Source organism: Lissotriton vulgaris, chromosome 8, assembly GCF_964263255.1.
Source record: "Lissotriton vulgaris chromosome 8, aLisVul1.2, whole genome shotgun sequence".
NCBI lineage: Eukaryota > Metazoa > Chordata > Amphibia > Caudata > Salamandridae > Lissotriton > Lissotriton vulgaris.
In genome coordinates this window covers 99,859,834-99,884,268 of record NC_141696.1, presented here as the reverse complement: position 1 = coordinate 99,884,268, position 24,435 = coordinate 99,859,834, and the positions used below count along the sequence as shown (strand labels likewise).

The window sequence follows — 24,435 nt, the reverse complement described above, 5'->3', positions numbered from 1 at the left end:
AGATCTAGTACACCCTGCTTTTTGGTGTTTGTCAGAAAGGTAAAAAGGGGTGTTTTGGTGAAGGGCTTTGTGAGTGATACGGGCAATCTTGTAGGTGGATATACCTTCGATTGGAAGCCATTTGAGGTTTTTGAGGACCGGGGAGATGTGATCATACCGCTTGCAGTCAGAGATCAGCTTGGCCGCCAGGTTGAGAACAGATTTAATCGGGGCAAGTTGGACTTTGGGGGTGCCAGCAAGGGTGGCGTTGCCATAGTCAATTCTGGAAAGGACAAGTGATTGTACAATGGTTTTAAAGTCGTTAGCTGGAATAAAGGGTTTAATTTTTTTAAGGTGATGTAGAGTGAAGAGAGCAACTTTAGCCGCATTTTAAATATGGGGGATGAGATTGATATTCGGATCGACGCTAATGCCGAGGGATTTGACAGAGTTGGAAGTGGTGAGAGAGCAGTTAAGTGCTTTGATATCAGCAATCCAGTGTTGGATAGGCAGAGAGTTGCTTTTGGGAGCGAAAAGGATGATTTCAGTTTGAGGTGGTTAAGATGAAACCAGGCTTGGATTTTGGTCAAGGCATCATTGAGATGTAAGATGTCGTTGTGGGATTTGATCTTGTAATATAGTTGAGTGTCATCGGCATAAAGGTAGTAACTGATTTTAGCTTGTTTGAGAATAAATGTGAGGGGTTCCATGAAGAGGTTGAAAAGAGTAGGAGAGAGGATAGAGCCTTGTGAGACACCCAGTGAGACAGGTTGAGGTTTGGAGAGTAACCATTAGGTTTAATTTGTTGGGTTCTATTATGGAGATATGAGGTGAACCACTTGGGGACATTGCCATCGAAACCAAGGCGGTCTTTGAGAGTTTTAAGTAGGGTGAAATGATTAACAGTATCAAGGCCGCGAAGAGGTCAAGGAGGATGAGGAGGGAGGATTCGCCTATATCCAGAGAGCGGTGATTGTCATCAGTAATGTTGAGCATCGCAGTTTCCGTGCTGCATCCCTTTCGGAAACCTGATTGGAAGATTGAATGTGTTGATGTGGTTATCCAATTGAGACAGGACACATTTTTCAAGGGCTTTGGAAAGGAAGGGAAGGTTTGAGATAGGGCTCAGATTGTTTAAGTCATTAGGGTCCGCCGCAGTGTTTTTGAGGATGGGGGTGATTTGAGCTAGTTGAAGGGAAGCAGTTGCTAAGGAGGAGTTGATAATGTTGGTCCATAGAGGGGCAATGATGTGCTTAAGTTCATGAACCAAGTGAGCTGGAAGAGGCTCTTTGGTATGTGAGGATGGTTTGAGTTTGGAGATGATGTTGAAAACATCAATTTCAGAATTTGGGCAAAATTCACTCCAAGAAGCATTGTTTTTTGGCTGGAGATCAGTGGAATTGATGTCATACTGAGGCAGAGAGAGGAGGGTTTGAGGGGGGTCAGGAGAAGTGAGGGAAGTGGGCAGAGGTACAGTTGGAATGCTAGGGGGGATGTGTTGGATGAGGAGAGGGAGGTATGAGGGGGGTGTTGGCTGAGTGGAGGGGGGTTGGTGGAGAAAGATAGTTCTATCTTGTTAACCTTATTTGAGAAGAAGCTAGCAATTTCTTCACACCTTTCAACAGTGGCTAATAGTTTTGGAGGGCCAGAGGAGGTTTGTTTTTTGACAATGGTAAAAAGTTCTCTGGGACGGTTTCTAGCCTTGTCAAGTTGAGAACGAAGGAAGGAGGCTTTTTCGTTGAAGATGTGCTTTTTGTAGTTGGCTCTGGCATTTCTAGGGAGTGTCAAGTTAGAAGAGGAAGGTTGATTCCTCCAAGCACGTTCAGACTGCCTGAGGACACGTCTTTCGTTATTAAGGTCAGAGATTAACCAGGATTTGGGTCTGATGTTTTTTTGTAGTTTTAGTTTAGTTGGGACAATTTGGTCGAGGGCTTCGAGGATAGAATTATTGTAATGATCAGTTAGGTCGGTGGTGCTATGGGTGAGAGGGGGGAGTAGCAATCGAGATTTAATTGTAGATTCCGGTTCACCAGGAGGAATGAGATGAAGACTTTGGGTTTGTTTCATTTGTAAGCTGCAGCTTGGGGTTGGTCGAGTAATAGAGCTGTTCATGGTGAGGAGGATAAGGTGGTGGTCCGACCAGTCAACAGGAATGATCTTGGAGAGGGAAGCCAGATCTTTGCTAGAGATAATAGCATCAAGGGGGCACCCTTAGAGTGAGTTGGAGATTGGCAGAATTGAGTCAAGTCACTAATATCCATAGTATCTTTAAAGAGGTTAACTGCAGGGTCCTCAGTTTTATTCCAATGAATATTATAGTCCCCTAGGAAGAGATTTCTGGAATTGGAGAGCAACGCTTGATTGATGAGGTCAGATAGCTCCTCGGCAAAGGAGATGGGATTATCAGGGGGGGTGGTAGATGGTATGTAGGCGGATAGTAGGGGAACCAGGAGTGGTAAGATCGGCGCAGAGGTATTCGAAGGTGGATGGGTCTTGGTGATGGACCTGTGCAAGTTTTAGTTTGTCTTTAAAGATTATGGCAAGGCCTCCTCCTACTTGATCAATTCTATCTTTCTTAAGGAAGGAATACCCTGGAGGGGTGAGCATATCAAGGATAGAAGTGGAGTGGGCGTTGAGCCATGTTTCCGTAAAGAATGCAATGTCGATGCTTTCTCTGAGAATGGTTTCAGCTATTTACGTAGCGTGGCAAGAGGCAGATCGGCAGTTAATCAGCATGCAGCTGAGGGATAAGGTGTCGGTGTATTGAGTGGAGGGACATAGACGTTAGTTGTTGCGAGGGCCTGGGTGACGGAGGGTATAGGGGGTACCTGCTCATTCTCAAGAGAACTGGGATGGCAGAGTGAGGGGGGTGGGTATCACAGGAGAGGTAGGGGGTGAGAGGGTATTGAAGGGATCAGTGGGGTCATGGGGGTCACGTGGGGTTGGATGGATAGGGAAGGGGAGGGCCGATTGGGCTGAAACCGTGAGTCAAGGGAGAGACAGGGGAGGTCGTGGTCATGTTAATTCCCAAGGTCACTGGGCAGGACGCGTGATGAGGGGGGAGATTAACGTAGTGGTGTATGCGGGGAAGACTTTGATAAGTTCAGGGGGGTCTGGTGAGGGCAGGTTGTTCTGATGGAGGGGTGGGCTGAGCGGAGTAGTAGTGTTAGAAACTCTAGAAGGAGAGGTGATTGAGGGAGAAATAAGAGGCGCTTTGAAAAGAGGTGCTTTGAAATTATGTGAAGGGACAATGGGATGGGTGGGATCCGCAGAGTAGTTCCTGGAGAGGAGAGAGACTCATTTCTGAGGGAGGAGAGTTCTAAAACAAGGGTCGAGAGGTGTAGTTCCACATTAAGGAGTGATTGGGTAAGAAGTGAGGAATGTAAGTGCTCAATTGGATTCAGGAGGTGTGAAGAGGCAAACATTTTTAGGAGAGGGTGACTGGCATAAGGGAGGGGGGAAGCCTGAGGGGGGGAAGAGAAGAGAGTTACAGAGGGGGGGAGGATTCGGAGAGGGAGGGGAGTTGGGATCCTTGGGTTTTTATTGAGGAGGAGGGGATCCGAGGAAGTCAGGATGGTTGAGGCATTGGGTTTGGGAGTGTTGGTTAGGACATGGGGAGGAGGGATAGTATAGGACGGTATAATGGGGATCACGGGAATGTTTGGGGGAGTATGTGATGGTATTGGCTGGGGAGGTAAAAGGGAGGTAGGGTGAGCCGTTAGGGGAGTATGTGGGGAAGTTACAAGAGGAGGTAGTGGATTTTGTGCAGCTGGGGGCATTTTAGTGCAGAAACAAGGAGGGGAGAAGAGTAGAGTAGATCGTCGATCACTAGAAGGAGATGTTAGAGGGTAAGTTTGGTAAGCTCGAGGAGTTGAGGAAGAGTCATAAAAGGTAGGGATGGAGGATAAGTATTCAGGGGGAGATCACAGGGAGAGGGGCATACAATAGTGCCTATAGACTTGGGAGTTAGTGAAGACGCAAGAGTATGGGTACGAGGAACAGGAATTTCAAAAAGGCTAGAAGAGTCAGGGGGGAGGTGTACAGGGGTCCGGGGGTGAGGGGGCAAGGGAGAAGAGGGGAGTGGGGAGGGTTGCAGAACAGGAGTAGAAGACAGGGGTAGGGTATGGGAGGCATAGGAGGAAGTGGGTGCGTATGGAAGAGAGGCAGTCACTGTTTGGGATTGGGAGTTGGGGGTGTCATTATTGGTTATCGTATTGAGAGCTAGCATAGTCAATTGAGGTTGGGTATAGGCAGGAGGGTTAGGGGAAGAGGTAAGTGAATCAGTGAGAGGAGAAAGGGGGGCTTGAGAGTGCGGGGGTAGTAAGGCATCTAGGTGTTGAGGGGGCGGGAGGTAAGGGTTCAGGGTAAGAGTGAGATTCTGGGATAGTGTGCTGAAGTGGTGTTCAAAAATGTTGAGGTTTTTTTCTGATGCTTGAATGAGTATGTCACCAGATTTGAATATTGAAATGTCTATTTCACCAGGAAAGGAGGAGGAGGGAGTGGTGGAGAGTTTTAGACCGTACGGAATTTTGCGGGGTTAGTGATAGGGAGGTGTTGGAGAAATAAGCTTTTCCATTTGGATGGGTGTTTAGTGAAGAAGATGTAGTTAGTAATAGTGGAGGAGGTGAAGCTATTGTGACTGTCGGCAAATAAAGTTTCTTGATGGAGAATAAGAAGTTTGTGTTTAAAGTTTTTTTACCATGTTTGGAGAGATGGGGAGGGTGGTAAAGGATGGACCAAGACTTAGGGCCAATTTTAGAGATAGGAGATTCAAAAATCGTGGGAGAAGGTATGAGGGGAGGCATGATGAGAAGAATAGTGAATGAGAATAGAAACAAAGAGATTAAACCACATATACAGTAAAAACCAGAGTATAAAGTGCAGACTAAAGAAAGGGGAAGTAGAGTTAAGGTAGGCTAAAGCAGTAACATTTTAACATTTGAGGTGGAACATTCAAAGGAGCATCATATAGATGAGCAGAAAGGTGAGCAACGTAATCATAAAGAGTAGTTGAGATGGATAAAACACAATAAAAGTAGAATAAAAAATAAAGATAAAAGATGATGACTCACATAGAAATTGTGATGGGAGGCATGATGAGAAGAATAGTAAATGAGAATACAAAATAACAACAGAAGGGAGGTAGAGTAAAGAGTTAGGATTCTTACTCCACGGGCACTGTTACATAAACAAAAAGAATCCTACTCACAGTGGACAAGGGGAATGTTGACCACAGATGTGGGGACACTCAGTGTTTTGTAAAATACCCCTCACACACCAGCAGGCACCTTGGTGTCATGCTTCATCATTGGGGCCTTCGCACCCCTCTAACGGGATGCGGCGTGCTGCGACCTACGACTACGTGGGAGCACTGAAAGTGTAGACTATGTGTGGTGCGTGTGATGGAAGTGGTTGGGTATTTTAAAATTTGAGTGGTGGGATATAGTGAAGATTAAAAAGTACCTGGCTCGTAGGTGTCAGGAAAAAACTTTATTCACAACCTCGGGCTGGTACTAATAAAAGAAGTGCAGGTTGAGGTAGTTAACTGTCGAGACTATGGACAGTACCTCTGGTGTGCGTCGACATGTTTCGGAGCTGGTGCTCCTTCTTCAGGACGGGGGCACAACTTCCCCACCGTACTCACGTTTATCTAATTGGTGTATAATTAACCAACAAGTGAAAGACTATTTACAGTGTTTTTAAGGGAAAACTAAGGCTATAATGTGCCTACAGCGGTATAGGAACATGCAGTTGCATGACCTAGAAAGACAAAAAACAAAAAACAAAAAAGAATGAATTTGGTTGCCCTGATTAGGCTAGCTCACACAGGTGCAGTCACCTGGAGCACCAAAGATGCATTGATCCTGTAAAGGAAAAAAGACACACAAAACACACAACGAAGATAACACACATTAAGTTAAGGAGGCACTCTGGTCATACCTATTGTGTAAGGTTTTCTTGCTTCATGAGCATTTAAAGAACGTCAGGGGTTTTGTTGCTAAATTCGCAATCTAGATGGACAGAAATTAGATTTCAGTATTTAGTACTCACTGTTTGGGTAGGAAATGGTGTTTTTGTTTACCCAATACTTACAGGCTCAGGATGAAATTACCTCTGTGCTACCCCTTACCCTGCTCCGCTGGTAATGGCTAAGGGAGCTCTCCCTCTCGTTTTTATGCTCGAGATACTTTATTGCTTTGCTGGTCATTGGCTAATTGTCGGATGCGTTTTAAGCCCTTATAAGGGTGATCCGTTCACTGACTAGTTGATTGATATTCCTTATTTGGTATGTCCGGTTCATATTAGCAATCAGCCGTGGAATGATGGAGAGAGCTGATGGAGCGCAAGCGCGGAATTGTTTTGATGTGCGCACGCGTATGCGTAGTGTTTGCTGTGGCGTGCGGATTACCGTAAAGCGCATGCGTGTAAGAGACGCGTCTGTGCCTGCTTGTCCGTACTCTATAGTACGCATGCGTGAGATTCTATTTCAGGTAACGCTAATCGTAGTGCAGCGTGAGTGAGCCTACAGCTGAATTAGTGTGTTCAAATACACTCTTAACAGACAGATGGTTTTTATAAACCTTAAAAGGTTCATAAGTTTCTGGATCCCAAGGGTGGAGAAAGGGACCAGAGGACAAGAAGCCCCACAATGCAACGCAGGTGTGCTACTAATTAAAATACTGCATCGGTGGGATGTCCCATCAGTGTGTTTAGTCATTTCTTATATAAGCATACAAATAGGAGGGTCATTGGGGTCCTCAAGGTAACATGTTAATAATGAGCCTGCAAGAAAGGTTGGGTTCGGTGTCCAAATTAGTGTGAGTTGGACAGCTGGCCCCAGGGGACATCATCATTCAGACCATGGGTGTGAGTGCCCAAACGGAATACCCATCGTTGTTCTTTCTGGAAAAGACCCGATTCTGATGGTATGTGTTCGATTATTGTCCATCGCAAATCATTTGAGTTGCCATCTAACGCAAAAAGCAACACCTTAACATTCAGGAATGGCACAACTTGGGAACAACGACGTTTCACAAATTGCAATACGAAAAATGTTGTGTACATGATCACATGTCCATGTGGTTTAGAATATGTAGGCATGACCACTAGACCTGTGAAAACAAGAGTGGGAGAACATAAAAGCAATATACGCTGCAAAAAATCCACTACCAAATGGCGTCTCATTACTTGTGCAGGCTCATTATTAACATGTTACCTTGAGGACCCCAATGACCCTCCTATTTGTATGCTTATATATGAAATGACTAAACATCTTGAGGAATCTTCTGAAGGCGAGCAGGTCTTGGGTCTGCCGTAGGTGGGTAGGGAGGGTGTTCCAGGTCTTGGCGACGAGGTAGGAGAAGGATCTGCCGCCGGAGGTAGTTCGTTGGATGCGGGGCATAGCGGGGAGGGCGAGGCTGGCATAGCGGAGCTGGATGGGTGGGGGTGTAGAAGCTGAGTCTGCTGTTCAGGTAGGCTGGTCCGGCGTTGTGGATCGCTTTGTGTGCGTGGGTGAGGAGCTTGACGGTGATCCTCTTGTCAATGGGGAGCCAGTGTAGGTCTCTTAGGTGGGGGGTGATGTGGCTGAGGCGGGGAGGTTGACGATCAGTCGGGCGGAGGAGTTTTGGATGCATTGTAGTCGTCGTAGGTGTTTGGCTGGGATTCCTGCTTAGAGTGCGTTGCCATAGTCCAGTCTGCTGCTGACGAGGGCCTGTGTCACAGTTCTTCTTGTTTCGGTTGGGATCCACTTGTAAATCCTGTGGAGGGTGTTGTAGCAGGAGGAGACGGCGTTGACCTGTTTAGACATGGAGAGGGAAGCGTTGAGGATGAATCCTAGGTTGCGTGCATGGTCGGTGGGTGTTGGTGCTGTTCCCAGTGTGGTCGGCCACCAGGAGTCGTCCCAGGCTGAGAGGGTAGTTCCGAGGATGAGCACCTTCTTCTTGTCCGAGTTTAGCTTCAGACGGCTGTTGCTCATCCAGTCGGCGACGGCCTTCATTCCCTCGTGGAGGTTGGTTTTGGCAGTGTGCGGGTCCTTGGTGAGAGAGAGGATGTGCTGGGTGTCGTCACCATAGGAGATGATATTGAGGTCGTGTTGGTGGGCCACTGTGCGAGGGGGGCCATGTAGATGTCAAACAGCGTCGGGCTGAGGGATGAGCCCTGGGGTACGCCGCAGATGATGCCGGTGGCCTCGGATCGGAAGGGCGGGAGGCGGACACTCTGGGTTCCGCCGGAGAGGAAGGACGTGGTCCAGTCAAGGGCCTTCTCTTTCGAGTGCGATGGCAGACCACGTCGAAGGCGGCTGACAGGTCCAGGAGGATGAGGGCTGATAATTCGTCGTTGTCTAGTTGGGGCTTTATGTCGTCTGTGGTGGCGATGAGGGCTGTCTCGGTGCTGTCGTTTCGTCTGGTCTGGGACGGGTCCAAGATGCTGTTGTTTTCCAGGTGGCGAGCCAGTTGCATGTTGATGATTTTCTCGATGACCTTCGCCGGTAACGGGAGCAGGGAGATGGGCAGGAAGTTCGTGAGGTCCTTGGGGTCCGCCTAAGGCTTCTTGAGGACGGCGCTGATTTCTGCGTTTTTCCAGCTTTCCGGGAATGTTGCGGTTTCGAAGGAGATGTTGATGACCTTCCGTAGTTGGGGTGCGATGGCTGCGTCTGCTTTCTTGAATATGTGTTGTGGGCACGGTTCTGACAGATTTCCTGAGTGGATGGAGGTCATGACCTTGCGTGTCTCGTCGTCGTTGACGTTGGACCAGAAGGTCAGGCGGTTGACGCTGGTGGTGTTCACAGGGGAGGTGGGGTCTGGCATTTTCGGGATGGTCATGGTGTTGAAGCTGTCATGGATGTCAGCGATCTTGCGGTGGAAGAAGATGGCTAGTGAGTTGAACATTTCTTGCGAGGGCGGGATGTCGTTGGCGCTGGTGTGGGAGAGTTTCTTTACGATGCTGAAGAGCTCTTTGCTGTTGTGTGAGTTTTTATCCAAGCGGTGTCTGAAGGAGGATCTTTTGGCTAATCTAAAGAGGTGGTGGTGTCTGTGGGTGGCGTCCTTGTGGGCTGAGTGGTTGTCCGGGGTGCGTTTGTGGAGCCATATCTTCTCCAGTTTCCGGCATGCGCTTTTGGAGTTCTGCAGCTCGTCAGTGAACCAGGAGGCTCTCTTGCTGGCGTGGTTGTTGGAGGGTTTCTTGAGCGGGGCAAGCGTGTTGGCGCAGTCGTTGATCCACTGTCTGAGGTTCTGAGCTGCGGTGTCTGGGTTGGTGGTGTCGTCGGTGACTTTGCTCCAGCAGTGGCGAGGTAGCTGTTGGGTGCGGTGGTGCGTGGTTGGTTTCTTGAAGGTGAAATGGATGCAGCGGTGGTCGGTCCAGTGGAGTACGGTGGTGTGGTTGAAGGCGACGTGGGTGCCTGTGGAGAAGACGGGGTCCAGCGTGTGGCCAGCGGCGTGGGTGGGTGCGGTGACGAGTTGTCTGAGGCCGATGTTGGTGAGGTTGTCGATCATGATGGCGGAGTTGGCGTCGTTTTTGTTCTCGAGGTGGAAATTCAGGTCCCCGAGGAGGATGTAGTCCGTGGAGGCGAGTGCGTGGGTGCTGGGTGAAGCTGCAGGTGTGGCAGGAGAAAGGTCAGTGAGTCCGTTTCAGGGCAGCTTGGAAGCAGGTGTGGTTTTGGCCGGCATTGAGTGCGTAAGTGTGCTGGCGTCGTAGCGGAGTCTGGTGTTGTGGCGTTCGCAGGGTCCAGGGGTTCTGGCGCTGGGCGCGGTCCAGGCGCAGACGGGCGCAGACGGGCGCAGACAGGCGCAGACGGGCTTGCCTTTGGTGCACCAGAGGCACGCCCGCTGTGCGGCCTCCATAAGAGGGGGAGAGGGACGGAGGAGCAGCTGGGAGGCAAGAGCGGGGTGGCCAATGGGAAGCAGGGGGGCGGGGCTGCAAGGACGCAGCGGCAGGAGGAGTGGGAACGGCTGGAAAACAGGCGGCCGGCAGAGAACAGGCACGAAGCAGCTGGCGGCCGTGTGGTGGCGTGTGGAGCGACCTGCCTGCAAGCAGGGTCAGAAAGGGGGAGTAGAGTCAGGGTAGGCTAAAGCAGTAACATTTTAACATTTGAGGTGGAACATTCAAAGGAGCGTCATATAGGTGAACAGAAAGGTGAGCAACCTAATCATAAAAAGTAGTTGAGATGGATAGATCACCCAATGAATGTAGAATAAAAAATAAAAAATGATATGAGTCACACAGAGAGAATAATAAATGCCAAAGGAAAGTGGGGGCGAGTCGCATAAATAGCACAGTAACATCGGTCTGACAGTGTAAGCATACATATATAAGCAATAGAAATAGGGGCAATTTCAGGTGCAGGAGTGCATGAGATAGACCATCTCGGCAATTGGACAATGAATAAATAAATAAATTCATGGGTTGTTAACAATAAATTAGAAGTAAAATAAGAGAAAGTGAATTAACAATAAAGTGTAATAATAGGGGTGGGCCTAGATAGTCAATAGACTCAGAGAGATAGTTAAGAGTAGGGAGGGGAGAATGTCATTCGTAAGATGGCCACCAGTGTAGAGCAGAGTGGAGAGTCCTATTTTTATTTTTAAGTTACGTGGAGCTACAACAGCAACAACAGCAGGGGGACAACAGGGGGACAAAATGGAGACTCGACTAAACCCATAGTGAGCTCAATATAACAAAATGGACGACCGGGAAAAAGCTCCATCACCTTCCCATGTTTCGGTCGAGGTGCAGATAACATCGCAGAAAATAGGGAACTGCTACTGGTGGGGACAGTGCACAGAACAGTCTTGTCAGAGACAGACAAGTTTTGCATAAAGTCAGACAAAATTCAGGCCCATGGGTCTCCCTCTCAAAGACCCTCTCACCATGACAGGCAGAGTACACATGCTAGCAGCGTAAGTGCCCCTGAGAATCAGACAGGAACCAAGTTCCTCGGCAACCACAAGACAAAAACAGTCAATCAGTGCTCAAAGAGTTAACGACTTCAAAAACTGCTTCAATGTCTCAACGATTCAGACAAACACCATTTTGAAGCAGCAGATCAACAGCCAGTCCGAATCCGACCAGTGGACACAGACAGTCGGGGGTGGGCGCAGTGCGAAGATCAGGCAGTCAGCTCTGACTCGGCTAGGATTTCCCACTGCGAGTACGTTAGCGACCATCGTCATGAAGAGACCCAGGATGCCAGCCCCTCGCGACATCCAGGCCGTCCTGGGCCCAACAGCTCGGCCCTTCCGAGGAGGTGGGGGTCAAATCACCCAGGTGCCCAGGCCCACCCGACTCACCTCTCAATCCTCTACAGGAAAAAAGGAGGCAGGGGAGGAAAACCAACGGATTTCCGGGACCGATGAGTCACGAAGCAGGGCGCCCGTCTCCGGCTCCTCCACCGCCAGGGAAGCCGCCTGGATCGCCTATCTTTCAATCACTGGACGGATGGAGGGGAATGTAGTTTCACCATCCGCAAGGCAACAAGAGTGCCACAGTCAGCACCGCTAAGCGCCAGAGTCAACGCCGCCACCGAGACAAAGGACGGGGCCCCACCGAGGGCAGCAGGGCCGAGCCTCAGACCCGGGACCAGGACCACCATTCAGTCCCCTGAACATCGACAGCATGCTGTCCAGCAGCGACTGCCAGAGCAAGCAGGACTCCTATCACCTCCCAGACCCGGTACTTGAGGCATGGATGGTCCCGGGGCCCTCGGAAATCGACAGGCAGCAACCAGCGGAGAAAGTAGGATTTCTAGCCCCCCTCCGCATGTCAGCAGAGGATCATGGCGACGCAGGCCACGAAACAGCAGAGCAGCAACGTTGTGGGTACCTGTGGGCATCAGGTAAAAGGCTGTGGATCAATCCGTCACTTTTTCTCATTTGTGGTTGCAATTTGGGCTTTGAGGTTCCGTGACAATTATAAGTGGTGTTTTCGACTCGTTCAAATATGGACGAGTTTGGTATCTATGAACCGCAAATGACAAGTTTAGTGGGTGAACGCGTTTTCCCTACGCTAACTTGAACCGTTTACCTTATTCGTGGGTTTCTTCATCTGAACCCACGGGTTCCATTTTAGATACCGCATCCATTTGGTTTCTTGCCCTCAAGTAGCCAGCGAACGGACACTGTCCGCTTCGTGACCCTGGGATTCCCAAACTCTTGCGGAAGACACATGTTCCTTTGAGGGTGTCTTTATGACGAGGGGAATGACACTGCAAAGGCAGATGGCCCCGCTCGAGGCTCATCTTGCCGTGCCGGTCTATTGTTTCAGCCATGCATGCATTAGGCATGTCTCCTTTGACCCTGCAATCGTGTTTCCGATATTGCCCCTCCACCCTTTTTCTAGCTGTTTTCTGTCTTCCCCTGCACCTGTTTCTGACTCTTCCTTAATTCGTTTACAGCCGGAATGGAATGTACTAATGGTGGGATGATGTACTTTTACAGTGGGAACCGGCGATGCTACTGTAATTATGTTCCGGACCCCTGAATACATGAAAGCGACCCTTCGAAATTTACTGTGGGAACTAAGTTGTAACCTTTTGTTCACCATGTTGTGCAATGACCAAAAACTGTATAAAAGGAGCGACCCACTTTAGCAATTTGAAGCAGTCTCCTAGAACCTACACGTGTTGTACTTCTTGTGACTTCTGTGTTCCCTGCAGTAAATAAACCTCGATCTTTGACGTCGAAGGAAGTGTCCCGTGTCTCTGTTATTTGTACGCCAGAACAGGTAACCCACGAAGGTTTCAGGTGTTGTCCCCTGGCACCGCTGGGCCTTAGAATAGCCCAGTCCTTCAGTTGGCGCCCAAAGTGGGGCGACATTAGCGGTACCGGTCCAAAGCCCGACTATAGTGAGGAACTTCGTGTGAAATCTCTGAGGGAAGGTGCTTCATCGATCCTGTTGTCGAAATAAGTGGCCAGAAGACTTTTCCCGCGAAGATCCCCGCCTCCTGACAGCTGCGACGGACTGATGCCCTGACTGTCGACCTGTTTTGGCGCCTGGCGTAGTCCTTTGTACAGCGAGACGATTGACGGGCCTTCCTGGTGACGCCATTGTTCTTTTAGTTAAGTATTTGTGGGTCGCTCCCAGAGTCCTTGGTTGTTGTTGGTGCTTGGTTGTTTTCATGGTTCCATTGCATTTGTGGTTCTTAGTACTTGGTTCTTAGTTGTTTTATTTGACGACTGCAATCGCCAAAGACCAAGGGTCTTGCATTTTTGCAAGGATATCGCAAATCGATAACCCTTGACGTTTGTGAAACTCGGTTAGTGTGCACGATGCCTGGCCGTAGTACTTTGTTTAGCTGCTTTAAAGGTTGTGGTGGGGATTCCCGATTGGAGGACTCATGTCCGATACCTCCAGTTGGAACTCCGGTCTATGAGTTATATAGTCGTCATGGAGTGGGTCCTATTGCATATAATGATTGCTGGGTCCGCTATACAAAAGATGACGGTGTCCTTAGTTGGCCACCTCATGGTAGTTTTGAAACAGCAATTTTCAATAATCTTGAAGCAAAATTGTTCAAAAAGAAGTCTAGGCCGGCCATGTTTGATTCCTTTCGGTTATGGCGCAAAGAGTCCAAGCAGAAAGAAGTCAAACAGCTTAAGAAAAATAAGAGAGAAGGTATTGTTACGACGATGAGAAATGCAGAGCAGTTTCAGCGAGACAAAGAGGAGAAAGAAAAGGAAGTTTTTGATAGACTACAACGTATGGCGGTGGATAAGTGTTATCCCGTTCTACCATCGAGTACTGATAAGAAGGGAGAGGAAGCAGTGGAGGACCCTTTGTTGTCCTACCTACTGAAGTCACCACCTCCATATGCACAGGATACTACAGCTCCTGTGGTTCCTCCTGTTCCCCAACCCGTTGTTCCGGCAGCTGCTGGTCAGCCTGTCGCTGGTCCTGTTCTTGTGAATCCTCTTGTTCCTATTCCTTTACCTGCTCCTGTTCCTACTGCTCCACTGCCTATATCTTCTCAACTTGCTGTTCCCGCTACTTCTGCCCTTGTGGCTACCCCTACTGCTCCTGCTGCTCCTGTGTTTAGTCCTCATGTTGTTGCCCCTGTACTTTTCTCCTCTTCTCCGTCTGTTCGAAGACGCATTCCTAATGCTGTTGCTAATCTTTACTCTCCTTTTGGACCGATTCTCGGGTCCGATGTTTCTGATGTTCCCCAACGACGAAGTCAGCTTCCTGGTGGTAGGGAACGTGACACGTTAATTAGGATGGCGCGTAATTGGATTAGGTACCCCCTTAAAAACACCCCCGCATAATTTTTGAGACTTTCTCTCAATTCAATGAGCCCACACAGAGATTTGTGTTTGAGGAAATGTGCAAATGTTTACGTGAAGCGATAGCAAATGATGAGGTAAAGATGTACCGCTTGACGTTACTGAACTGCAGCTCCAGTTTTCGAGTGGTATGATTGTGGGTAGTAATGTTCGACGTGCTGTAGAACATCTTCTATCCTTTCGTCCCACTGTAATACCTCGAGCATTGTTTAAAGATGATACTGAGGAATGGATGGCAACGCCTGGTCAGTATCCCATGCGAGAAGTCCCCCCAGTGTGGATGCCAGGTGATGCGAATGCTAATCCTGCTATTCCGCCACACTTCCAGAGAGTGTGGATACACCTCCCATGGAAGCGGAAGTTTTGCAGGTGAAACAATCTTTGCCTGACCCCCGCAAAAATCCTGCAGGATACTATAAAGAGTTGTCCCAATTAGTAGACGCTACTATCATGAATCTTGCCGACATCGACATGTTGTTCGGCAACGTAGTACCTCAACCGGTTTGGGCGAAAATTCGCCAAGAAGATCACGCAGCGGAGTTAGGTGGTGATTGGGCTGCACTTACAGCGGCTGATGCATTACAAGTTGGTGGGGCTAAGCCTGAGCAGTTAATTACGGCTCTGCCTCAAAGAATTATTACACTTATGAAGACACTTATGCCAGCAATGAAAGTCAATTGGGATAAACTGTCTGCGTGTAAGCAAAAGAAGGATGAGAGTGTCTCCGATTTCTTTACAAGATTTGAGGAGGCATTCATCGATCACAGTGGTCAGGATATGAGCACTGAGGGAGGTCAGAGGTTGTTCGCAGATAAATTTGTATCGAATTTGTTGCCTGACCTCAGCAACAAATTGAAAAATTCAGAGAGTTTGTGGGCTGTTTCTACCTCTGCCCAGATATTGGCCACGGCTCAATATTATGAAAATAGGGAGAAGGAGGAAAATGATCGTGCGGATAAGAAAACAAAGGATCTCAAAACTAAAGTTCTGTTACAGCAAGTGTATCCTCCGCGCTCAAATCAGAATGATTCTCAGCAGCGGAATAGATCGCAGTCACAATCTGCTAGGTCACAGTACCGAAATGACTCTTCCACACAGAGATCTATGCTCGGGTATAATCAATGTGCGTACTGTAGGGGTGAGGGTCATTTGAAGTTTGATTGTCCGGTTTTGCGCAACCGAAATAGTGGTGGTTCAGCTAGAGGAGGTCGTAGTGGTCCTCAGCAGGCTTCACGAGGTAGAGGTCGTGGTGTTACTCAAAATCAAAATGAGCGTTCTAATAATTCGTCTGATTCCAATAATTGCTTTGATCAGCGTGGTTCATCGTCAGGTAGATCTGCACAGTATCATGTGGATGATTATTACATCGAACATGATGTGGATGACGGTAATTACTAGGACAGCCACAGACAGAGAGAGGGAGTAGTATCAGTTCCGGTTGATCAGAGAGGGCCTTACGTCGCAGTTGCCACATCGGGCATAGTTGAGCCTTTTCTGTTGGACACTGGTGCAGCGAAAAGTTGCATCATGCATTCGAAACTCCCTGGCGCACCTTTGTCTGGCTTAACGAATGTTTCCGTTGGATTCTCTGGCGCCCCCGTTAGCAATCCGGTCTCTAGCCCTTTGCCTATTACAATTGGGCCTCGTGAGCTGAAAGCTCCCTTGATTTTGACTACTGGTTGTGGTGAAAATCTTTTGGGCTTGATTTGCTGAAACAGTTATATGCGACTTTGTACTGTTCTCCTGCGGGAGTGGAGCTTACTTTGGGTCGGAGAGTGATCTCTCCTATGTATTTGTCATCTGATAAGCTCCCACCGGAATTGAGTTCTCTTCCTGCATCTTTGTGGGCAACGGGTCCCAATGACGTGGGCCTGCTTGACATCTCTCCTTATGTTGTTCAGTTGAAATCGAATGTGCGATTGCCACGTATTCCCCAATATCGTATCTCCCTTGATGGAGAACGAGCGTTGTTAGCGATCATCCATGATTTGATCGAGAAAGATGTTATCGAGGAAACTCGGGGAAACGTGTGTAATAGTCCTGTGTTACCTATCTTGAAACGTACTGATACATCCAAGCCTCCTGTTTACCGTTTCGTTATTGATTTACGGGAGGTTAACAAAATTGTGATTCCACAATTTCCTGTGGTGCCTGACATTACGGCTTTACTGACTCTGATTCCAGCCTCCGCCTCTTGGTTCTCAGTGATCGATCTGAAGAATGCTTTCTTTAGCATTCCGATTGCTGAGGAAAGCAGAGATCTATTCGGCTTCTCATTAGGAGGTCGCAGCTTTAGGTTTAAACGCGCTCCTCAGGGCTACTGTGAGAGTCCATCGATATACAGTCAAGCCCTGAAAAGTCAACTCGATGCGTTTGTGTTACCGGCTGGTGCGGCCTTGATCCAATATGTTGATGACTTGTTGGTTGCTGCTGACACAAAAGAGATCTGCAAAACTGCTACGGTATCGCTGTTACAGCATCTCTGTGACTTGCATCATGAGGTGTCACCTTCTAAACTGCAATATTGTTGTCAAGAAGTAACCTATCTAGGTCACTTATTGTCAAAGGAGGGAAGAAGGTTGACCCCAGAGAGAATTGCGGCGATCACTCGAATGACTGTGCCAAAAACTCAGAGAGATGTGCGTGCCTTTCTAGGTATCACGTCATACTACAGGCAATGGATTCCAAATTTTTCATTGCTAGCGAAACCATTGGTAGCCCTCACGTGCAAGGACGTTCCAACTCCTTTGCCATGGACTGAAGAGTGTCAGAAAAGTTTTTCTGAATTGCGTGATGCGTTGTGCTCGGCTCCTGTGTTAGGTACTCCTGACTACAGCAAGCCGTTTACACTATACGTTCACGAGAGAGAAGGTTGTGCGTTAAGTGTTTTGACGCAGCAATTTGGAGGTAAGCAGCGTCCATGTGCATATTTTTCCTCGACCTTGGACCCAGTAGCTAGAGCGTTGCCGAGTTGTCTAAGAGCGACAGCGGCGGCTGCGGTGTCCATTCGACAATCTGCAGGATTGGTCATGGATAATATGCTTACGGGGATGGTTCCGCATGCAGTTGACACTCTCTTGAATCGTACAAAAACTCAACACTTGAAAAGCGCAAGGTTGTCCGGTTACGAGTTGACGCTTTTGGCAAGTCATATTAAAAAAAAACGCTGTAATGTCCTAAACCCGGCAACGTTGTTGCCTACTAATATGGAGTCAGATGGTGTACCACCACATGATTGTTATTTGCGAACTGAGGAAGAAACGAAGGGCCGTGTTGACCTAAAAAACATTCCATTGGCAGATCCCGATGGTACCTTGTACGTTGATGGTTCGTGTTTTAAGTTGCCGAATGGTGATGTGACGACTGCGTATACTGTGGTAACGTTGAGTACGGTTGTGGAAACTGCGAGATTGAATCAGAATTCCGCGCAGGCGGCAGAGTTGATTGCGTTGACGAGATCGTGTGTTTTGTCTAAGGGAAAGCGAGTGAATGTGTTTACCGATAGTCAATATGCTTTTGGCGTTGCACATAGCTTTGGTTGACTGTGGCGAGAGAGAGGCTTTATGACATCGCATGGCACAAAGATCCAACACGGACAGCTCGTGAACGATCTTTTAGACGCACTTACATTGCCTAAGCAGGTGGCGATTATTAAATGCAGCGTGCATCGAAAAGTGACGGATGATGTTGGTCGTGGTAATGCGTTTGCGGATGAGATTGCTAAGGAGACAGCTAGAAATCTTGCAACCCGAATGTATGTTACGAGTTCAGTGAGGTGGCCTGCAGAGACTGGTATGTGTGAGGACACTGTTGAGAGCGTGAAAGCGATTCAGAATGAGGCCACCGAAACTGAAAAGACTAAGTGGAAAGAAAGCACAGGAAAGTTAGATGCGCATGGATGTTGGATTGATTTGTCGGAAAATCAGAGATGGATGTTGCCGGATGCATATGTGCTAGCCGTTGTGACTATGGCTCACGGCTTGTCACATATTAGCGCGAAAGGTATATGCAAGTTGCTGTCCCCTGTATGGAAGAATGATGGTATCGCTAAGTGTGCTGAGAGAGTGGTTAAGAATTGTATGGTATGTATGATGTACAATCCTGGCAAGGGCACTCCTACCCCACCTGGCCATTTTGCTCCTCCTACATGTCCCTTTGAGGTTATCCAACTGGACTTCATCCATATGGAGAGATGTAATAATCTGAAGTACATTTTAGTTGTGGTTTGCGCATTCTCCAGATGGATTGAGGCCTACCCTCTGAAAGATAATACTGCCTTGTCCACAGCGAAAATCCTACTGAAGGAATACTTTCCTCGGTATGGAATGCCACGGATTGTATGGTCGGATAACGGAAGTGAGTTTGTGGGGAGTGTGATGCAGAGTGTGTGTAAGGGCCTTGGAATTCGACAAAAATTCCATAGCGCCAACCATCCCCAGTCAGCAGGTTTAGTGGAAGGGTACAATGGCACTCTGAAACTGAAACTTGCTAAGATTCAAGCTACGACTGGTTTGTCATGGCCTGATGCCTTGCCTCTGGCTCTGTTGTCAACCAGGGCGACTGTATACTCTCGAGTAGGGCTTAGCCCATATGAGATTGTGTTCGGCCGTCCTGCGAATGTTTGGGGGGTCCCTAGGCCTAAGTCCTTCGATAGTCTTGAGTACCCAATGCTAATTGATTATCTTCATGATCTGACTGCTAAACTGAGGTTAATTCATCAACAGGTCTTTGAAGGACTGCCGGCACAGACAGAGGGTCCTGGACATCGGCTTCAACCGGGTGACTGGGTTGTCACCCGTAATTTTGGACGGAAGCACAACTTGGAGCCGAGATTTGTGGGCCCTTACCAGGTCCTTCTCGCCACGAGAACTGCAGTTCGTTTGGAGGGTCTCAAGAACTGGGTGCATGCCACCCACACAAAGAAGGTGCCTATACCTTTACCAGCAGATTTGTGGGTGAGAACAGGCATTGCCGCAACAGAAACAGAAACTCCGGTGAAATTTGTGCCGTTCAGTGATGCTCAGCCTGTAGGAGACACTTCAGTGCAATCAGATAACTTTGTTGAACCTCCGCCATTGGAAAACTCAAGACTTGAACTATCATCTGACCGACAGGACTCTGTTCCGCAACCTGAACAATTATTCGAGGAGCAGACTCGTCCTGGAAGAAGCAGATATTTCCTTCGTTCTCATAACAAAGACTAATAAATATCTTTTGGGTTTTTTTTTCCCCTTTTTGAAATTCACGTTACCCCTTATTGTCACTTTGAACATTATGAACACTTGTAGCCTCTATTGATTTTTGAGTTCTTTTCCACATGTGTTTTTCCACAGCTAGGAGATTTTGTATTACACTTGAATGTTTGAATTCAGAAAACCTTTCATCCGGGTTGACCGTAGGGCCGTGCGGGTACTTCCTTCTGTTTAGAAGGTTCCTGACACTAGGTCGGTACTTTTGTCGATTCCTAGGAACTCCTGGGGATTGATAATCGCTACTCAGAACAAAGTGCGTCAAGAACGTTGCGGACGGTTTTTAGAGGATGGAATTCTGAAAGTTGTCGGAAGCGGAGAAGACTTTAGCGCAAAGATCATCACTACACAGGGTTGTACAAACTAAATGCTTTCTGTTTCAGGTGTTCCTGCTGTTTTTGACTGTTTCCATGCTATTGGTGGGTGGAGTATATTATGGAATACAATCGTTATTGCCTTCTGCTTTACCTACTTCTTCTTCTGAACCAAAATCTGTTCCCACTGTTTCTCCACATTCCTTTCATCCTCTGCCTCAGCACGAACAGGTTAGACGTGCGGAATTCATGAATAACTCCTTTGTTCAGCTTCTTCATCAACATCAGTTGGTGATGAATACTACCAACTGCTGGGTGTGTGGTTTAATGCCACATACCATGGATAAGGGAATTCCCTATTTGGTCCTTCCTTATAGTTCCCAGGCGTCAGCTCGAGCATTCCAAACTATGTTTCGTAGTGCACTAGATTCCTACCCCCATCGAGAGCCACGCACTGCAGATCATGGTCCTGGCCCGTACCACAAGCCTTTGGCAAGAGCGATTGCCGATTTAGATCATATTTTTGACGCAACGCTTATTCCAGAGGAAGAGGTGCGAGCATACAGAGATCTGAGTGAGGCTGAGTATAGCACGTCAGTGGGTGATCGGCAGCTTAAAAGCTCGTCTCCGATCTGGATCGTACCCCATCTTGGTAACTTCTGTTTGAAAGGCCTTGGCCGAAGTCCGCGAGCTCAGCTTGGGAGGAGTGCCTGTACTGAAACGTATGTTTTACCTACGGCCTCTTCCCCTGTTCTTTTGACTGCCAAGGGTACGTACTTTGTATGTTACGACCGCGCATATACATGGTTGCCTCGTGACTTCTCGGGCACCTGTTATATTGCGAATCTGTTGCCGCCGACCTTTACAGTTGGGTCGGATTATCACAATACCAGAGTTGTGAGAGGCGTGATTAGCGAAGAAGACACTGCCGGTCAAGAAGCAGGAGACTTCTTTAAGGGTTTCTTGCCGTTTTGGGGACCTATGATCAATAGTAGGAACCTGAGACAGTTGACTCGAGTGGTGGAATAGACTGCTAATATCACTGCAAGTGCCCTTGGTAATCTGACAGCAGAGCTTCAGGCGGACAGGCTTATGACGTTACAAAATCGTATGGTTTTAGACGTTGTCCTTGCAGATAGAGGTGGTGTATGTAAGGTGATCCATTCGAGTTGCTGCATTTTCATCCCTGATAACGCTCCAACTGTCTATCAAGCCATCTCGAAGTTGCATAAGATCTCCCAGTCCATACACGTGGACGTAGGTGATTGGACGCTACTAGGATGGTTTTGGAGCCTGATGTCGACGTGGGGTTGGAAGATTCTGATGATCATTGGGGTTGTTGTAGCATTTCTGTTCACGTGTTGTCTTTGTGTACAGTGTGGTCCTGCCTTATGTGGCCTCTGTGCTACGACGTGTATAAGACGGCCATCTGTTACCAAGGAAGCACTGATGGATAGAATAATGTTGCAGCAGCATCTGAGCGATCTGATGAATATCGAGATTGATTCTGATATCGACTAGTGCTTGCCTACAGGAGGGCAAAAGGAGCGTCTGAGGTTCCGTGACAATTATAAGTGGTGTTTTTGACTCGTTCGAATATGGACGAGTTTGGTATCTATGAACCGCAAATGACGAGTTTAGTGGGTGTACGCGTTTTCGCTACGCTAACCTGAACCGTTCATCTTATTCGTGGGTTTCTTCATCTGAACCCACGGGTTCCATTTTAGATACCACATCCATTTTGTTTCTTGCCCTCAAGTAGCCAGCGAACGGACACTGTCCGCTTCGTGACCCTGGGATTCCCAAACTCTTGCAGAAGACACATGTTCCTTTGAGGGTGTCTTTATGATGAGGGGAATGACACTGCAAAGGCAGATGGCCCCGCTCGAGGCTCATCTTGCCGTGCCGGTAGGCATGTCTCCTTTGATCCTGCAATTGTGTTTCCGATATTGCCCCTACACCCTTTTTCTAGCTGTTTTCTGTCTTCCCCTGCACCTGTTTCTGACTCTTCCTTAATTCGTTTACAGCCGGAATGGAATGTACTAATGGTGGGATGATGTACTTTTACAGTTGGGAACCGGCGATGCTACTGTAATTATGTTCCGGACCCCTGAATATATGAAAGCGACCCTTTGAAATTTACTGTGGGAACTAAGTTGTAACCTTTTGTTCACCATGTTGTGCAATGACCAAAAACTGTATAAAAGGAGCGACCCACTTTAGCAATTTGAAGCAGTCTCCTAGAACCTACACGTGTTGTACTTCTTGTGACTTCTGTGTTCCCTGCAGTAAATAAACCTCGATCTTTGACGTCGAAGGAAGTGTCCCGTGTCTCTGTTATTTGTACGCCGGAACAGGTAACCCACGAAGGTTTCAGGTGTTGTCCCCTGGCACCGCTGGGCCTTAGAATAGCCCAGTCCTTCAGCTTAGTCGAAATCCGTTGGTTTCTAGGTGAAAAGTGGGTGATTCCAGTTTGACTCGAGCCGATCTGTGGACTGGGTGGATGGGCTTAGATAGGGAGTTTCACAGTATAGTGATCCCGAGCCCCGGAGCTTCTTTGTAGAGCTCCAGTCCGGCAGCCATCTAGACAATTTGCTGAGACATGGTAATGGAAGACTAACACTCTTAAGAGTACTGGTGAGCACAAGGACACAGAATTACCACAGTACCTGGGGAACAACATATATGTTGAAAGCATTTTGAGATGCTATGGAAGTTCACAATATAGTCCAATCACTGATGTACATTTTCAAAGGAAAAATTAGCTTGTTTAAAAGTGGTAAGTTTTTGACTCCATACACACAGCACAGCAGCACCAAGTTCATCTTCATTTAGGGTTTGGCAAATTCATGCAAGATGTCAGGGAAGGCCAGGGCGGAGTTCGCAGAGTCACAATATGCGGAGCTAAAGCGATGATGAAATACACCGCCACGCTACACAGAGTTCCGCGAGTGAAGGAGTCTGGTCTGTCATGCTGTTCACGCAGATTTTTAGCTCCAGGAGTTTCTCCTGTGCTGTAAAATCAGTGCAAAAGGCATCATGTGGAGCAACAGAGGGCCTTGCTTCTTTCTGCTGCTTGCATAGATTTTCTTCTCGAGTATCAGCTTCCTCAAGGAGAGAGGAGCTTTCTCAACTCGAGCGGTAATGAACTTCTGTAACCGCAAACGTTCAGAAATCTTGCCTGGAGGTGGGCTAGCACACAATTTCTCTCGCTCCCCAACTTAACATTATTGTCAGACACAGTGGTTTCTGTGAAAAGATAAGGCCTATCTTGATAATAGAATGTACAATCGCAATGGGAAGGGTTAGAGTATGTCAGAGGGAGAAGAGACCACATACACATTTGGTTCAGTTTAACACAGTTAAGGTTTATGATTCACAAAAAATTATATACATACAATGGAAAAAAAAGGAAGATGGAGAACAATTGTGTGTAGTGTCACCAGTGAAATCAGGAACCTAAGGAAATGGTGACAAATTTGTGACAGTTTTTAAGAGGTTTCCAAATTTCCATAAAAGTCGACCATTACTAAATATATACAGAGTAAACAGCGACTATATACAGTGATAAGCGCTGATTTAATGTTTTGCTTTATTTTTATGACGACGACTTTTCGACCCTGTGCAGTGTAGGGTCTCATCAGGACCTAAGGATGTAGTGAAGAACCAGGTTTTAGAACCCAGCGGCCCCAAGGGAAACGCCCGAAGTCTTCGAGTTCTCCTGTCTTGGCAAACAGAGACACGGGACACTTCTAGGTGATGTCAAAGACCAAGTTTATTGGCTGCAACCAGGAACAGAGGTCTACGAAGCACAACACGGGTGGTACGTCAGAGACTGCACAATTTCGTATTGCGAGACATCGTCTTTCATGCAGAAAATCACAATCCTGGCAAGCATCAATTACTTACAAACGGACCAATCATGTAGTGACATTTCAAAAGTATCGCATAATGACAAGCCCACTTTCAGTTGTCCAGCCCACCAGAAATGACAAGGCAAAATCCAACATTCCTGCTCAGACAGGCCGGACAAACCCATAATAAAAGGACCTCAACCCAAACCATAAATAGGCCATAAAAGGAAGGAACAGAAACAGATGAGAAGCAAGATAGATGGGTGTATGCGTGTACCATAAACTCAGCAATGTCCTGCTCTTTGATCTCTCTCTGACCAGCTGCCTAACAAGGAACTGGCTCAACGAGGTCAGCCTCGGGCAAGGGTGTCAGTTCGTTCAGGTCACACAAAAGTCAGCTAAAGGTGTACGTGTCCCAAAGACTCGTTCGGCCGCAGTCATCGGCCTATGTGAGGGCAACCACAAAATGGCTGCCGTACACAAAATGGAACCCGAAGGTTCGAACGAAATCCCTGAATACACAGTGTTTCGATTGATCGATTATGACGAAAACACTCGTACATACCGCACTCGTCATTTGCGGTCCGCTGATACCAAAATTGTTTTTATACGACGACCTTTATTGAACGGGTTCAGAATCACGGAACCTCAGACCATCCTTTTGCCCTTACATAGGCAACAAACCCAAACTCATGTCAGTCTGAATCCAGGTCTATATTCATCAAATCATCTAGATGTTGCTGTAGCATCATCCTATTACTTAGTA

General features: G+C 47.7%; 1 protein-coding gene across 1 annotated transcript in view; it reads right to left on the bottom strand.

Annotated features, from left to right (window-relative positions):
- LOC147693527 (vomeronasal type-2 receptor 26-like) overlaps nt 1–24,435 on the bottom strand; it is a 233,995-nt gene that overhangs the window by 6,640 nt on the left and 202,920 nt on the right. The gene's annotated exons all lie outside the window — the stretch shown is intronic.